Genomic DNA, 11,370 nt, shown 5'->3' with positions numbered 1-11,370 from the left:
AAGGACAAATAATATCACAAAGTAGCATTAAAGTTTTTATAACACATTTCTTTAAAAAATGCTGTTTCATAATGGCGATCTCAAGAGGGTGATATGTGTATTCCTAAGATGGACAAATAGTTTATTTACCAAAAAATGCAGTTTCATGCTGACCAATAGTATTCTCGGATTCAGTACACATATGCTGAATAATATTGGCCAACATATTTGGGGGAGTAAAATTCACAAGGGACTTCAGTGACATGCACAAAATCACCAGTAGAGGAAGAGCCACCCTCTTTTTCTCCTACAGCTCACTGGTTAGAACATTCACCCAGGAGGTGAGAAACCCAAATTCAAATCACCATGCTGAACTACTTAGAGCAGGGATTTGGATGTAGAACTACTACTTTGTAGATAATTACCCTAACTGCTGAGATATACAGTATTCTGATATATATCTGACTCAAGCTCTCCTGTTGAAGCTTCCCTGTTTTGTATAAAGAAAGAGTCATTGGGTTAAAAAGGGTATGTGAGAATGACTGAATAGGCTGTTGGTTAGTATCTGATCAAATAATTACAGGCAGCCCCCGCGTTACATGGATCCAACTTACATCGGATCCCTACTTACAAACGGGGTGAGGCAACCCTCACTAGCTGCTTCCCCCCAGCAGACCAGGGAGACACGAAGCTAGCGTCTCCCCCTCCCCCAGCAGACCAGGGAGAGGCGGAGAGGCTTTTCTCAGCAGACACTTCAGCTTAAGAATAAAGGACTGAGGGAAGTGAGGTGTGGGAGAATAAATCTGAACTCTGGAGAAATGTTTGGCTAGAGTTTCCCCTACAATATGTACCAATTCCGACTTACATACAAATTCAGCTTAAGAACAAACCTACAGTCCCTATCTTGTACGTAACCCAGGGACTGCCTTATAGAATGGGTTATAATGCCAATGTCCATGAAGGCCAAAGTATGCCTGCACAGGCAACATTAGTTCTGACATTTGATAAATTTTGAGTGCTTGACTTTGCAACATTAATATGATTTCTTAAGCATGGGAGGTTTTTTTTGGCAGGGGTGTGAGAGAGAGACAGAGAAAGATTGCAGGGAGATGTAGTGCATAAACAGAATATATGCTAAAAGGAAATCCAGGTTCTCTGCTGAACACAGTTGTGAGTCATTTTAGAAGCTGTCTTTTTAAAAAGTAATCGAGTGGTTTCTCTTTTGCAGAAGCCAATTTGGCATAGAGAGAAATGAATTATTTTCATTTAAATGTCGTCATTTCAAGAGTGACATACATGATTGATTGTCCTGGTGACAATGTAGAAGAGCAGAAATTATTGACACTTAGTTGCCACAGGATCATAAACAAGGAAATTGAAAGTGATACTTAATTGACAAAGCCTTGTGTCTTACAGAAACTTTCCCTTTTTCCCACAGAAAAGATAAACAATTTTAAAAAACACCTATGAATGGATACCTGAAAATATTGACTGAAGTAACCTGAGTATTGATTAAATAAAGAAACAGAACATAGGTGACTTTTCATGGGGACTTGATTCTTACAGAGGCCCCTTTAATTGGACACTTTTTCTATTCTGTGCACCAAAGGGAAATTTCCCTAGAAGTTATGATATATATATTTGGCCCTGATTAAGGAAATCATCTTTATTTGGGATAGCATTTCATCACATATTTAGTTTTCCAGTAGAACATATCCTCAAGTGCTGTCTTGAATAGGGATTGATTCACACATTTAACAAAGTCCTCACCTCCATCCAGATCTAATTAAGAAATGTAAGCATAAAGTGAATTACTCTAATTTAATATTAAAAATACAAAATTATGAAGTGTAAGGGAGTCACCTATGCATAGTATCATGATATTAATTGATTATGACAAAAAGTTCTGCAGAGAAACCTAAGTCACAATGGCCTAGATTCACAATAACTAACTTTTAGGTGACTAGAAAATAGCAGGAAAAACACTGCAATTCACAAAGCTAGAATTAGGTGCCCAGGGTTCTTCCTATGCTATTATTGCAAGGAGAGAGATGCCTTACATTGTGATTCACAAAAGCTAGCACAAGAGGTGGGAGATACCTATGCTAATCAGTGGGAGATACTAATAAGGGGTGTGTGCTAATACTCATCCATTTCACGAGAAGAGGTGTCCATTTCTGCTAGTGATTTCTCAGCTGAAACTTTCACTTGAAGTTAAGTGGTTTTTTTTTTTCAAGAAGCCAGGGGGCATGCGGGAGGGAAGGAGGAGGATCACCGCCCTCGTAACTCACCATGCCATCACATTTTGAGATGAGGACTATGGGATTTCACTTGTCACTAAGAGATCCCTCCATGCCCGAAGTCCAGCATAATTTGGAGTCTGGTCTTTACAATGTCCCACAACTTCTGGGATAAAGGTCTAGTATTCTCTCTTACTGCCTGTAGAGGTTCCATGTCAGTGCAATGGAATCTGAGATGGTTACATCTTAGAAGAGGTGAAAACACGTGAGGGAATGCCTGTATAGGGACTTTTGGTCTGCTCTTAATGCCTCTCTCACTGTTATGGAGCTGTTCAATTTTATGTTAGGACCTTGGTGCCTAGCTTGGGGTCTGTGTCAAGGAAAATCCTAAATAGGGCCTTTCCATCATGCTAGGCCTCTGATAGGTACTGCACTTTGAAATCTACAGTGTCTATCCTTCAAAATACCTCAAAGGGCCTTTGACATCAAGCCAATAGCTTGGGCCTGGAGGTCAGCTCCACTTGCCTGGCTGAAGCACACATCATGGCCATTGAGTCTGTGGGTGCTCCAGGAATCAAGCACCCCAGGGGAAATATTAGCAGGCACTCAGCACCCACCAGCAGCTAAGCTCCCACCGTTGTCCCCCTCCTCCCAGCACCTCTCACATATCAGTGGCCCTTCTGATTTACTCCTTCTCCTCCCTCCCAGCATTTTCCACTGCTGCAAAATTGCTTGTGAGTTGAGGATGATGTCTTGGACTCTTATAGAAACTTGTGACAGTGCCAAGTCAATGGGGAGTGGTTACTGGGTTTTTACCCTTCCCATTACATGCATCTGGAACTCTAAGGGTACGTCTAAACTACATGGCTCCGTCGACGGAGCCATGTAGATTTGTTTGTTCAGCAAAGGGAAATGAAGCCGCGATTTAAATAATCGCAGCTTCATTTAAATTTAAATAGCTGCCCCGCTCTGCTGATCAGATGTTTGTTGGCAGATCGGGGCAGTCTGGATGCTCCCCTGTCGACATGAAAGCCCTTTATCAACCTCCCCGGTAAACCTCATCCTACGAGGCATAACGGGGAGGTCGATAAAGGGCTTTCAGGTCAGCACGGGAGCATCCAGACTAGCATGCTGAGCTGACAAACAGCTAATCAGCTGTTTGTCGGCTCAGCGCGGCAGCCATTTAAATGTAAATGAAGCCATGATTATTTAAATCACGGCTTCATTTCCCTTTGCCAATCAGCCTAATCTACATGGCTCCATTGATGGAGCCATGTAGTTTAGACACACCCTAACTGTGTTTGAAATTTAATTTTATGGGAAATTTTAAAAAAGGAGGGGTTTTATTTTACTCACTTCCCCATACAGGCTATGTCTAGACTGCACAGTTTTTCTAAGATACTGGAGGTATTCCAGAAAAACTCTGCCACATTCAGGGAATGCATTTGCTTTTTTTGGAACAGTTTCCAAAAAAGCAGGCACGTTCTTTCGGCATCCCTGTATTCCTCTCGATTGGAGGAATAAGGGATGTTCCGAAAGAGGAGGTTTTTCCAAAATGTAGTCCCATGTAGACGGCCGAATTTTGCAAAACTTTTTCTGGAAAAAAAAGCAGAAAAAGATATGCAAATTGCAGTCCACAATTTGCATAACTTTTTCTGAAAAAAGCCTGCATTCTAGATGTAGCCACTGTCTTAGGATGAGTCTAGACAGTGGAACTATTTCAGGATACTTCTGGTATCCCTAAGTAGTGTTTTCCACATCTTGACATCGTGCCTATTATTTTGAAATAGCTTTAAAAAAAAAGTGCTCTATTTCGACATCCCTGTAAACCTCATTCCATGAAGATTAAAGGATGTTATGGAATCACAGCGACAAATTTAAAAATGAGCTAATTTGCATAGGTGAAATTGCGTAGCTTATTTTGAGATAAGGGTGCAATGTAGACATACCCTTAGGCTATCTCTACACTGCAGGCTTTTTGTGCAAGAACAGCTGTTCTTGCGCAAAAACTTGCGGAGCGTCTACACTGCATGCACGTTCTTGCACAAGTACATTTACAGTAAAGTGTGGGAAAAGAGGGCTTCTTGCACAAAAGTTATTCCTCTCCCCACGAGGAATAAGCCCTCTTGCTCAAGAAACCCCTATGCTAAAATGACCATCAGAGCTTTCTTGTGCAAGAAAGCATCCACACTGCCACGAACGCTTTTGCACAAAAGCACATTGCAGTGTGGACGCACTCTTGCGCAAGACCTTTTGCACAAGAGCTCTTCCGCAAAACAGTTCTTGCACAAGAAGCCTGCAGTGTAGATGTAGCCTTACTGTTTCCCAGCTTTCTCCAGATGAGAAACAGTCAGGAATTGTGAGAAAGGAAGGAAACTCCACTTTTAATCTTTGCAAGTAACACTTCCACTTTTCAAAGTGAACACTTTCCTCTAAAAATGTGAGAAGTAACTCCTAGGAACTTCCATCTCCAAATATTTCCATGGAAAGTGATGCCCTGAGCTGTATTTTGTCTTCAAGCCTTATTCAGGGAATGAATGAATGAATGAATGAATGAATGAATGAATGAATGAATGAATGAATGAATGAATAATGTAACTTACAATGCATTAGTCATATCTGGAAATCTTTACTTTATTAGTCTACAATTTTGAATAGTATTTTTGTACAAAAAGGTCACTTATGCCACTTTCATCTGATTTTTGGACTATTTGATTATAATGCCACTCTTTACATTTCTATTCATCTTTTTAAATTTGAGGAATCCATTATCATTTTCTTCTCAGGAGTTAGCTTTACTTACTCAGCATGTACTGCTTTATATGCTAATATTCCCATCCTTACCATCACTTGCTCCCGGAGCAATAAAAATGACTTAATCTCATCTCTACTCTGATTCCCCCCTCCCTTTGCCCTTACTAGAATATTTTCACTCTACTGGAAACTCAGGCTGTGTCTACACTGCAGGTTTCTTACGCAAGAAGATTTTTACAGAAGAGATCGTCCGCAAAAACTTCTTGTGCAAGAGTGCGTTCACACTGCAAAAGCACATCGGAAAAGTGGTGCAATTTTGTGAAAGAGAGCATCCACGATGCATGGACACTCTCTCGAAAGAAAGCAGCGATTGCTATCCACAGAATGGCTACCAGGGCACCTGTGCTTTTTCCTCTTTCCTGCTTTTGCAAAAATAAAACCAAAAACCCTGTTGCCCATCCACACAAAATTTTTTGCGCAAGAGCTCTTCCGCAAAAAGGAGTTATTCCTCAGAGAAAGAGGAATACCTATACTGCAAAAAGCCCTCAGTTCTGATGATTCACTTTACATTTACTTGTGAAAAAACACGCTTGAGGTGTGGACACTCCATGGGTTTTTGTGTAAAAAGGGCCATTTTTGTTCAAAAACCCTGCGCTACATCTGCACTGCAAGCTTCTTGCGCAAGAACAACTGTTCTTGTGCTAAAACTTGCGGAGCGTCTATACTGCATGCACGTTCTTGAGCAAGTAAATTTGCAGTAAGGTGTCAGAAAAGAGGGCTTCTTGTGCAAGAGTTATTCCTTTCCCCATGAGCAGGGCTCACTGAGCGGTGGCGAGCCCCGTTCGCCAGCAGTGCGGTTCTGCACTCTGCGCATGCGCAGATTGCTCTGCGCCGGCTCTTCCAGGTTGTAATCTACTCGCCACGGGTGAGTTGAGCCCTGCCCATGAAGAATAAGCCCTCTTGCTCAAGAGCTCTTGTACAAGAAGGCAGTGTGGACAGGCAACAGGGGTTTCTTGAGCAAGAGGGATAAAATGGCCATCAGAGCTTTCTTGTGCAAGAGAGCGTCCACACTGCCATGGACACTATTGCACAAAAACACATTTCTTGCACAAAAGCACATGGACACGCTCTTGTGCAAGAAAGCCTGTGCAAAACAGTTCTTGCACAAGAAGCCTGCAGTATAGATGTAGCCCCATAGTATAGATGTAGCCTCAGAGTTACAAACACCAGAGTTATGTATTGACCGGTCAACCATGCACCTCTTTTGGAACTGAAGTATGCCAAAGGCAGCAGCAGAGGACAAAAAGTAAATACCATACAGTACTGTGTTAAATGTAAGCTACTGAAAAAAGGGGAAAAAATGTTAAAGACTTGACAGGGTAGGAATACGGTTTCTGAGTCTGTTTCATTTAAATTAAGAGGATTGAAAGTAACCTTTTTTTCTGCAAAGTAAAGTTTCAAAGAATTATTAGATCAATATTCAGTTGTAAATTTTGAAACAATAATTTTTCAGTGTTATAAACATCTTCCATTACTAAAGTGTTCATTACTCTGAAGTTCTGCTGTATTTCCCTGACATTTTTAACTTGCAGGCATTAGAGATAACTCAGCTGGCACCTTTCATTTACTTTGCCTGCATTACTTGCTTTTTCTTTAAAAAACAAATGACACAAGGTCAGTTCTGTTTGTTGTGTTTCAAGCATCCTAACTCCTGCTCTGAGCATGGGGTGAAAACAAGAGTATATAGTTTATTCACTCTGATCATTCCACACATTCAAGAAAAATATAACGTGTTCTTTTTATGGACTGAGTATTCTGAAAAAAACACTCAGTGGTACTAACACACTTACATGACATCATGTAACTGGGGTTTCCTATTATATTAAGATCTGTTTGGTTAGATTATAATGGATTCCAGACATAAAATCCACACATTACTTTAAATGATGCTAGTTTCTCCAGGGAATCAGCCCCTCCAGTGATCCGAAGTAATGTATTCAAATCTCTATGAATTTTGTCTCTGGAACAGTTGAAGGATAAAAATAAAAATGGCAGTAAATTCTGCTTCTTCCTTCTCTGTCTGTTGGTGGAGAGGTTCTTCTCCATTGTAATGTCTCTATATGCAAAGCATCTCATCACAGATCAACAGAAGGATTCTTTTTATAATTAATATGTTTATCAACCCAAGTCCTGCATTACAGGCTGATGATAGAGTACAGACTGGAATATGAAATTTTATGAGTTCAAGGATAACCTTCATTAAAAGGATTTCATAGGCTCATAAACCATCAGGATGCTGTATCATACAGATCTTATCTGTTGTATAATAAATCAAAGGGCTTCCCATCAGTTTGGATCTCATATGGAAATGCCTTTAGTCATGTTTCATTTCATATATTCTTAGATTCTTCCAAGAATTGACAGACAATGAATGATTTCTAACTGGAATCCATCAACCAGTGTTAAAACTCTGAAATATTCACATTAATTAAAAGTTATTACTAGCTATTTTCTCTCAGTGCACAATAGCTAGGAGCCTTTTGGCTTGAACAAGAGCTAACAATTTCAAAGTGCTATAGTAAAGGATTTCTACCCATCAAAAACAATTATAAATCTAGTAGACTGTTAACAAACAACTAGGATGGGGAGTAGAAACAAAAGCCCATAAAGTTCAACAACTATTTCTAAAAAAGCATTACTCGATAACAAAACAAAAAGTGATTCTTGAAAACTGTCTATTTTTTCTCTTATCTGTCAGATGCTGAAATGAAGAATAAAAAAGGAGAACAACTGCTCTGAACAATTTAATAAAAGTATAAATCACTATATTCACTCTTGAGATATTAGTGTGTTGAGCATTCAACAAGCATTTTAGTAAAAAGGACACAAGTTTATACATCTCTTGTTAGCAACATTAGATTCTAAGGTAAAAGAATTGGAGAAAAAGGTCCTAAATTCACCAAATTTCACATCTCCCTACAGCTGATGGGTCTTAACAAAATCCAGAAATTCATCTTATTTAAAAAGTTATCACTTGAAATTCAGATGATGTTGACTGGGTACACATAACATAGTTTGCTATCTAAACACTAGCAAATCGAGCAAGAGGACTGTATGTGATCAGAGCCCCCTTTTTTGAGGGGAGGGGTAAGAAACTCCCTTTCTCTTTATCTTCAGTTAGTTCCCACTTGTTGCCTATATCCACTAGTGCATATTGTCTCCTTGCCCACATTCTGCCAATACCTCCTTTGTATTTGGCTTTTTAATCTCTCTATGATGCAACAAATACAAGCATACTCAGCAAAACAGGACACTATGGCTACGTCTACACTATGAGTTTTCTTGCAAAAAAATATGCTAATGAGGGACTCATTTGCATGAGTTGGGATCTCATTTGCATATTTTCTGTTGATCCGTTTTTGCCATTTGTCGCTGTAGTCTGGACGCTCCGCAGTTGACATCAAAGGCATTTGTCAACCTCCCCGTTATGCCTTGTGGGGTGAAGTTTACCTCCGACAACAGAGCCATGTAGTATAGGCATACCCTAAGCGAAAGCACTTGTGCCTTATAAAGACAGAGACAGGAAGAAGTGAGAAAGAGCAGGTAAGAGTTACTCGGAGAGAGCTACAGGAGACCTGGTAGGGAGAAAGAGATGGGAGATGGTACCAACAGCTGCTGGAAAGAGCAGAAGTTGAAGAAAGTTGTTAACAGAGATGAAACTCACAGGCTTGAGTGGTCTGGTGGATAGAATGCTGCAGTAGGCCAGAGAGAAGGTCTATGAGGGTATGTCTACACTATAAAGTTAATTTGAAATAACAGCCCTTTAATTTAACAGCCAAATTTAACTTGAAATAGAGGAGTGCTTAATTCGAATTTGGTAAACCTCATTCTACGAGGAGTAACGCCAATTTGAAATAGCTAATTTGAAATAAATTCTGCGTAGACACTTAATTCAAATTTGCTGGCCTCCAGCCCGATCTAATTTCCTCTGGTGGCCACTCTGGGCACAACAAGGAAAACTCCTTTCTTCTCCCCCAGCCCCAGGGCCCTTAAAGGGGTAGAGTCTGGACACTGAGCATGTGCCAGAGCCAGGCCTGCCAGCAGCCGCAGCCCCTCACCCAGTGGCCGCACAATGGCAGCCAGTGGCAGCCAGATGTCCCCTGCCCAGTCCCCCAGCACCCAGGGCCAGTGGCCATAGATGGCATGCACCCTCATGGACTAGTACAGAGATCGTAGACCTCCTTGAGGATTTGGGGAGGCCCCCAATGTCCATGATCTCTGCACTACGCGGAGGAACGCGGCTGTCTACAGCCGCAAGGCAGCCACCATGGCCAGAAAGGGCTATAGGCATACTCAGGAGCAGGTGAGCCTCTAAGTGAAGGAGCTGCGGCAGGCGTACTCCACGGCCACCAGGGGTGGTGCCGCAACAAGGGCTGACACCTGCCCCTACTTCCCCTCCCTCTACTGCATCCTGGGGGGTAGGATGGTCCGTGCCACCCCAGGGGGCCGCGAACCAGGACAGGAGGGCCCTGACCTGGGCACGGCAGAGGGGCCTTTGCAGGGGTGCCACACCGGCAGGACCCCCAAGCTGTCCCAGTACTGGAGTCAGCAGGGTTGTCTGGGGAGGCTACACCAGGTAAGTGCCATCACCATCCCCTACCAGGGGCGGCAGGGAGGGAGACCAGGGACTGTGTACGTGGGCCTTGCCTACCACACATCACTCAGCAACCTATGCACATGTGATCATGTGACATGCCACCCTTGGGCAGATGGCTCCAGCTGCATGACACCCAGGGGCCATGGCTTGATAGACACACGCGTGTGTGAAGAGACCTGACATGCTCCTGACCCCGGGGCGGGACACAGCAGGATGCCCTCCCTTCACGAGCCCCCTTTACAGAGGCAGGGGACATCCCCCCCCCCCACCTCAGTGGCACTATACATGGCACAGGGGCATGGATGCAGTCTCGGAGCACATCCCACTCCCAGGGTATGTCTACACTAGCCCCCCTAGTTCAAACTAGGGAGGCTAATGTAGGCATTCGAAGTTGCAAATGAAGCCCAGGATTTAAATATCCCGGGCTTCATTTGCATTTTCCCGGGCACCACCATTTTTAAATGTCCCTTAGTCCGAACTCTGTGCCTGCAGCTACACACGGCACGGAGTAGGTAGTTTGAATTAGGATCTCTAATTCGAACTACCGTTACTCCTCGTGGAACGAGGTGGAACGAGGTGTACCGGTAGTTCGAATTAGAGTTCCTAATTCGAACTACCTACTCTGTGCCGCATGTAGCCGCGGGCATAGAGTTTGGACTAAGGGACATTTAAAAATGGCAGTGCCCAGGAAGATGCAAATAAAGCCTGGGATATTTAAATCCTGGGCTTCATTTGCAACTTCGAATGCCTACATTAGCCTCCCTAGTTTGAACTAGGGGGCTAGTGTCGACATACCCCCAGAGATAGCTGGACACTCCAAACATGGCCTCTGTGCAAGCACACAGCTCTGACAGTGCAGGGCACGGTCATCCTCACCTCTCAGAGGAGGGGCTGGGCTTCACCCACAGTGTCTCCAGGGAGAACTGACCACTTCTCTTCTTCCTCCACAGCCGCACCAGCTGCATGTGCAGGGTGCACCACCCCACCCAAGACATGCTCCTGCACCCAAGGGCTCCACAGGACCACTGCAACACTGCGGGGGTACCACAAGCAGCACCTGGCGGCCCTGCGAGACCAGACCCACATCATGGAGCAGCAGGCACAGGAAGAATGAGAGTTCCAATGGGAGCTGCTTGCCCAGGGTCATGCCATCTGTGCCCATCTGCAAACCCTGGTGCAGAGTGTGCTGCCTTGTGCCGCTCCCATGCCTGCTGCCTCCCCAGCTCCTGCTCCCCCTCCCACTCCTTCTCCCCCTCCCGCCTCTCCCTCCTCGACCTCCTCACCCTCCTCCTCAGTCTCCACACCTCCCGCCTCAACTTCCACACACTTCTCCTCATCCCCCCCGGGAATGCCGAGGCCCCCACACCTGCCATGCTGGGAGACATGTGGCCTGGTGATTCCCCCACCCCTGAGCCCTGAGCTTCCCCTCCCTCTTGTTCCCCTTGCTTTCCCCTTCTAGATCCCTCCTCCCGGTTTACCCCCTCCCCCTGCCACTCTCTCTCCTGTCCTCTCCCACCTCCTTTCCCCAGTCTCCCCAGAGGTTCATCCTCTCCCCCCCCCCCCCCCCACAGTTGTGTTAAATAAACAGAGTTTTTATTTTTGAAAATACATGTATTTTATTTGACATCAGGAAGGGGGGCTATGGAGGGGTAAGTGGAAGGACATGAGGGAGGAATGAGGCACAAGACCCCAGTGTGGCAGACCACGGAGACTATTAGGGTATGTCTACACTACAACGTT

The sequence above is a fragment of the Pelodiscus sinensis genome, chromosome 2 (assembly GCF_049634645.1).
Source record: "Pelodiscus sinensis isolate JC-2024 chromosome 2, ASM4963464v1, whole genome shotgun sequence".
In the NCBI taxonomy this organism is placed as follows: domain Eukaryota; kingdom Metazoa; phylum Chordata; order Testudines; family Trionychidae; genus Pelodiscus; species Pelodiscus sinensis.
This window is presented reverse-complemented; position numbering follows the sequence as displayed.